Raw genomic sequence first — 7,540 nt, 5'->3', positions numbered from 1 at the left:
CTGGAGAACATGATCGCTGAAAATGAACGTCTCCGTCAAGATTTGGCCTTGCAAGTAGCAAAATCCAGAGAAGTCGTGCGCCAAGATCCCGAACGACCTCCGAGGGCAAGTGGACAACGACCTCGAGCCTGACCAAAGGATACCGATAGCGAATCCAACTCATTACCCACGAAGCTCAACAAGAAGGGACGATCTGAAACTTCCAGCTCCTCCGAAAAGAGTCTACATATAAGGAACAAGCGCAGAAGAAGCAGTTCAGACGAAGAGTACCAGCACGATCCTTTTGTCCGACGGATTGCAAGGGCGGCCCTACCCAAGAAGTTTAAAGCTCCGTCATTCACTCTTTACGACGGAAATTCAGACCCCACTGATCATATCCGTCACTTCAAGCAGGCCATGACATTGCATACAGACAACGAAGCCCTCATGTGTCCAATATTCCCCAGCAGCCTGGGGCCATTAGCTGTCAGGTGGTATTACAAGCTGGAGCCGGCTTCGATCAAAAGCTTTCATCAATTACAAAAATCCTTCAAGGCCAGGTTCATCACCAATGAGGTACAGCCGAAACAGGCCGACTCTCTCTGGGCTATGCAGATCCAATCAGGAGAAACGCTCAGAGCGTGTTTGGCGCGCTATTGGGAGTGCTTTAACCTCATCGACGATGCTTTCAACGACTCCATGGCCATCACCGCCTTCAAAATGGAACTACATCCTGACAGTACTCTTTGCAGTTCCCTGACCAGAAGACCCCCCAAAACAGTCTGGGCGTTAATGAAGAAAGTTGAAGAGTATTTCAAAGTGGAAGATGATGAGAATAAAAGCCGGACAAATGTCCAACAAAACGGCCCCCCTTGAAATTGCTCAACCAATAAGTTCCATGCCACCTCTAAGCCCTGAGACACAGCAATGCACTAAACGAGACAAAAGACGAGACTCTCGCCGATCAAGCGATCAATGCTCCCACCAGACGAATGAACAACTACAAGTCGATAGCAGGCGCTCGAGGCGTGCCGACAAGAAGTACACAAAGTTGTCAGAACCAATCACTGCAATAATGACCAAAGTCCAACACCTTCCATTCTTCAAATGGCCGTCAAAGATGGTGGGGCCACCCAACACACGAAGAAGGGATAGGCGGTGCGAGTATCACAAAGATCACGGCCACGAAACCGCGAGTTGTTACGCATTAAAGGATCACCTGGAAGAACTGGTACAAGACGGCCGACTGCAACAGTACGTGAGAAAGGGAAAGCCAATCAAGGCATTAGCCTTAAGGCAGGACTTGCCTCCACTTGGCGTGATCCATATAATCTACAGCCTGCCTGCATCCCCAACCGTGCACACAATTCAATCGCATCCAATCCCCCAAAAGCAACGTATTCCAACCGAATGGCCCAGAGAAGCTCCGACAATTACTTTCAATGACTCTGATCTTAGCGGCACAACAGCCTCCCACATCGATCCGTTGGTCATCAAATTACATGTAAATCGGTTCACCATTGAACGCATTCTCATAGACCCAGGGAGTACTTCAGAGGTTATATATTACAAAACTTTCATCAAACTCAGCTTCAACGAGTCAGATCTGTCTCCGGCACCTCACCCATTGTTCGGCTTTAATACGAATCCTGAGTACCCGTTAGGGAAGATCATACTACCTGTTCGAGCGGGCTCCAGAATGGTCGACGTAGAATTCCTGGTGGTAAAGCTCCCTTCGCCGTATAATGTCATCATGGGGCGAACCTGGTTACATATTATGAAGGCCGTTCCAAGCACTTATCATCAGCTTGTGCGCTTCCCGACAGCGCATGGCATTGAAGAAATCCGTGGCTCCCCGCAATCGGCACAAACAGAGATTTTATGAAAACCCTATCACTGACCCGACCTGTGGGCTTTGATACTTGTATATATATCACTTCTGCAATGCAAACCATTTTTCTTCGTCGCTCAATTCATTTCTTAAATCCCATTGTAGCGCTCGTCATGTCGACGATTCAAATCCCCCCTTTGGTGCATGACACATTAGGGCCGATTAAGACTCCGGATTCGGAGCGCCCTTCGTGGATATCACGATTGGCCACATTAAGTCTCCGGATTCGGAGCCCCCTTTGGTGCATGACACCTTAGGGCCGATTAAGTCTCCTGATTTGGAGCCCCCTTTGGTGCATGACACCTTAGGGCCGATTAAGACTCCGGATTCGGAGCGCCCTTCGTGGATATCACGATTGGCCACATTAAGTCTCCGGATTCGGAGCCCCCTTTGATGCATGACACCTTAGGGCCGATTAAGACTCCGGATTCGGAGCGCCCTTCGTGGATATCATGATTGGCCAGATTAAGTCTCCGGATTCGGAGCCCCGTTTGGTGCATGACACCTTAGGCCGATTAAGTCTCCGGATTCGGAGCCCGCTTTGGTGCATGACACCTTAGGGCCGATTAAGACTCCGGATTCGGAGCCCCCTATGGTGCATGACACTTTAGGGCCGATTAAGACTCCGGATTCGGAGCACCCTTCGTGGATATCACGATTGGCCACATTAAGTCTCCGGATTTGGAGCCCCCTTTGGTGCATGACACCTTAGGGCCGATTAAGTCTCCGGATTCGGAGCCCCTTTGGTGCATGACACCTTAGGGCCGATTAAGACTCCGGATTCGGAGCGCCCTTCGTGGATATCACGATTGGCCACATTAAGTCTCCGGATCCGGAGCCCCCTTTGGTGCATGACACCTTAAGGCCGATTAAGTCTCCCGATTTGGAGCCCTTTGGTGCTTGACACCTTAGGGCCGATTAAGACTCCACATTCGGAGCCCCCTTTGGTGCATGACACCTTATGGCCGATTAAGACTCCGGATTCGGAGCGCCCTTCATGGATATCACGATTGGCCACATTAAGTCTCTGGATTTGGAGCCCCCTTTCGTGCGTGACACCTTAGGGCCAATTAAGTCTCCGGATTCGGAGCCCCGTTTGGTGCATGACACGTTAGGGCCGATTAAGACTCCAGATTCGAAGCGCTCTTCGTGCATATCACGATTGGCCACATTAAGTCTCTGGATTCGGAGCCCCCTTTAGTGCATGACACCTTAGGGCCGATTAAGTCTCCTGATTTGGACTCCCCTTTGGTGCATGACACCTTAGGGCCGATTAAGTCTCCAGATTCGGAGCCCCCTTTGGTGCATGATACCTTAGGGCCGATTAAGTCTCCGGATTCAGAGCCCCCTTTGGTGCATGACACCTCAGGGCCGATTAAGACTCCAGATTCGGAGCGCCCTTCGTGGATATCACGATTGGCCATATTAAGTCTCCGGATTCGGAGCCCCCTTTGGTGCATGACACCTTAGGGCTGATTAAGTCTCCCGATTTGGACCCCCCTTTGGTGCATGGCACCTTAGGGCAGATCATACCTCCGTATTCGGAGTACCCTTCGGCACGAACAAAACAAAACAAAACAAAACACGCTGACATCCGAAATAAGGTGTTTAACTACGCATATAAAAAATTCAAAATAAGACGCAAATGTTTAAAATAGAACTTTTTATTTGATCAAATAGTTGTTACATAAAGGTAACCCGCATTTGAGCATTACAATACCCATTTTCAACCACAAAAGCTAAAAAAGGGAAAAGACGCATTGGTAAAGCGGCAGCGCCGAATCAACTCCCGTCACCTGGAAGTCCTCCACGGTTTGCAACGCCTTGAGCCAACTATGCCCAAGCCCATGACTTGCTCATTCCCAAACTTCCCATGATTCCATTGACAATGTCAAGGCAAAGATCCAAGACAAGGAAGGATAAACCCAACGGTCGTTGCCTTTCCTTTCGGGGTGATCTGCTTCGACGACTTGAAGACTCATGCCAACTTTTGGACGCCCTACCTCCCATACGGATGGGTCCTCTGCCGCGCTCCATTGTAACACCAAGCTTAGCTGAACTCCGAGACTCTCTAACTAACATCCCCACTTATCTCACCTCACATAATAAGTGATTGTTTATCTGCGCGAAGCGCCCACTCCTTTTATTTTCAATACTGGCAGCGATCTCGAGGCCCCAGTCCCGAGGCGATTTCATTAACGCTAAACTCCATGAGACAAATGTCGGTTGACATTCGCCACGGCCTAGTTATCCAAACGACTTTTTGAAGCACATGCACTGGCCAAAAATCTGGGCCCCGAGCCGAGTCAAATTTGCCGCAGCCACTCTACTCACTGGTTTTCGGCTTCCTCAAGTTACAATGGCCTCATTCAGGAATAAACGGCTATCACGTATGGGTCGACCCTGCCTATAAACCGGCGTATCATTGGACACTTAACAAATACTCGGACCGATCAACGTTTATACATTCATTCAAACATGTATACAATAAAACGAAACACGTACATGCCGAATACGAACTGCAATGAAATATTTATAATAGAACGTTTCTATTCAATCAAACAAACAATAAATTACATAGTTTTGAACGTGATCTGCATTTCAACCTTACAATTTATACGGCGTCACCCTCATCCTCACTCTTCTCAACTTCAAAAGCAGAAAACGGAAAATGTTTACTATGGTAGAGTGGCGATGCCGAATCAATGCCCGACGCTCGAAGAGCTTCCATGGCTTGAGATGCCTTGATCCAACCGTGCCTAAATCCATGATTTTCACATCGGCAAACTTCTTCGGCAAGTTTCTCCTTGGTCTTTTCGATTCCAACTTTTTGGCCTTCATGAAAACCTTTTTCATAGGCCCTCCCCTTCGCGGTCACCATTGCGAACATACTCGCCGCCTCACGATCTGCGAGCGCGGTACTGATGAGCCGACTGGTAACCCTTTCTTCCACGATTGGGTTTCCTTGCCCGGCGGGTTATGCCTGAGCCACCTTGGTCTTCCTTAACTCACGCTAAGTCGCCTCCGCGCGAGCCTTCAAACTTCGAATACGTTCCTCCTTCTTCTCCATTTCTCGGGGGGCAGCGCGCAGCCGCATGCTGATTTCATAGGCATTGTAAAGCCCCTTCACCGCCCCGTGAATGCCTTCACGAAATCCTTCATAGTCCTATCGACCTACCATCGATTGCTGAACCTCAGGAGGAAAAATTTGTCGAGCAAACTCGACCGCTACATTTGGGTCTCGAACGATCGAGTCCGCCTCTATCATGGGTCTATTCCCCACAAATACCGCAAAGCTTAATGGGCACGGATTCGCGTCAGATCCCCTCTCGACTCGAGGTTCAGGAGATCTGCCCTGCGACTGCTTGTCCCGCCTGGGCGACCTGCTTCGACGTCGAGGAGACTGACACTTCTCTCGATCCCTGGAATTCCTACTCCTTGTGCCCGAAGGGTCACCACCTCGATTCATGTCTCCACCCAGCTCAGCTACCGTCCTCGCTTCTCCTCTGCTGTTAAAGAAGAGTCTGTTCGACATTCACACGATACCTTCAAAAGCTGGAGTCAGTTGATTACTGTGCTCATAAAAGTTGTACCTTTAATCATTTATCCTTTACGGAGGCAACACCCTTGAGGCAATCTCATTAATTGTGAAAACCTCAATCGTCCGGCGCCGACTGGATCGACCCGCTTGGGGCAAGGGCAGATAGATTTATCAATATATTCGGCTCAAGCGCTCCAGCCAGCCCATGAATCGACTTCAAAATTCCTGAGTGATCATGCACCGCCTGGGGCAAGGGCAAATAGATTTATCAATATATTCGGCTCAAGCGCTCCAGTCGGACCATGAATCGACTTCAAAACTCCTGAGTGATCATGCACCACCTGGGACAAGGGCAGATTGATTTATCAATATATTCGGCTCAAGCGCTCCAGCCAGCCCATGAATCGACTTCAAAATTCCTGAGTGATCATGCATCGCCTGGGGCAAGGGCAGATAGATTTATCAATATATTCGGCTCAAGCGCTCCAGTTGGCCCATGAATCGACTTCAAAACTCCTGAGTGATCATGCACCACCTGGGGCAAAGGCAGATTGATTTATCACTATATTCGGCTTAAGTGATCAAATATATTCGGCTCAAGTGCTCCAGCCGGCCCATGAATCGACTTCCAAACTCCTAAGTGATCATGCACCGCTTGGGGCAAGGGCACATAGATTTATCAATATATTTGGCTTAAGTGCTCCAACCGGCCCATGAATCGACTTCAAAACTCCTAAGTGATCATGCACTGCCTGGGGCAAGGGCAGATAGATTTATCAATATATTCGGCTTAAGTGATCAAATATATTCGGCTTAAGTGATCAAATATATTCAGCTAAAGTGCTCCAGCCGGCCCATGAATCGACTTCAAAACTCCTGAGTGATCATGCACCACCTGGGGCAAGGGAAGATAGATTTATCAATATATTCGGCTTAAGTGATCGAATATATTCAGCTTAAGTGATCCAGCCGGCTCATGAATCGACTTCAAAACTCCTGAGTTCGTCTCATCCGGCGCCCGAATGATCATGCACCGCCTAGGGCAAGGGCAGATTAATCAATCTATTCGGATTAAGTGCCCCAGCCGGCCCATGAATCGGTTCACCAGCGTAATACCCACGAACTATTCGGCATACGAATGATAAGTCAATATTGCCAAGATATTCAATCGTAGAAAGCTTAACAGAGTAATCATTTTATCTAAAGTAGTGAAAGGCAAAAATTATTGACCAACATAACATCACAAACTGCGCATAAGTAGTAGTGAAACGACAAGGTAATTTTCATTAATAAATTGAGCGCAGACAGTAACCAATTTATACATGAAAACTACTCGGAACCAACAAAAGTCCTTAAAACAAAAACATACATCAAAAGGGAAAGCATTTCATAAAATTCGAATGACTCCCAGATCAATCCTTGGGGTCAGACTCAAGTGGCTCAACGTCCACCTGCTCATAAGGAATTGGCAAGGCCAATGTAACCCCAGCGGCATCAAAGGCCTTAAGCCACCCATGTTTGAATCCCTGATTCTCAAACTTCGGGACTTCATCTACGTATTCCTCGAAGGCGGCGCCTTTTCCTGCTTCGAATGCGGCAGAAGCCTCAGATTCTGCCTTTTCCTTGGCCGCCTTCAACTTTGCTAACTCAGTCTCCACCTTGTTAAGCGCCTCCTCGGCTAGCCTAAGCGATTCTTTGCTCGCGTTCGCCCTATCTTCGGCATCAGAACGGAGATGATCAGCAATCTGAGACCATTCTACTTCGGCTTCGCCTCACGCAGTCTCCATTGCGACTCTCATCATTTCAAACTCGGCCCTGCTCTTTTGATCGCCCACTTCTAACTGGAAACGGTCAATCCTCTCAAGGGCATCATGTAGGCGACGGCCCAAGTCGGCGATCCAGCCGGCCGTCTGCAAAACGAGTTGGGATCGTTAGATGCCATAGGCAACCAAAATCAAAACAAGTCAAGTTCACTTACTAAAAGGGCCGACTGCGCAGATAGGGCTACGGCCACCAAATCCGGCACGGCATGAAAGGATGTCTCATCAGTTGGTAGGGAGACTGAAGCCGCCAGGCTCAAAGCTATCGCTGGGTCGGTAATGATGGATGCGTCAGAGGAAATCGGCGTG

This window comes from Camellia sinensis, chromosome 1, assembly GCF_055761805.1.
Source record: "Camellia sinensis isolate YWXY chromosome 1, ASM5576180v1, whole genome shotgun sequence".
In the NCBI taxonomy this organism is placed as follows: domain Eukaryota; kingdom Viridiplantae; phylum Streptophyta; class Magnoliopsida; order Ericales; family Theaceae; genus Camellia; species Camellia sinensis.
The sequence above is the reverse complement of the archived record's forward strand: the minus strand, read 5'-3'. Positions refer to the sequence as shown.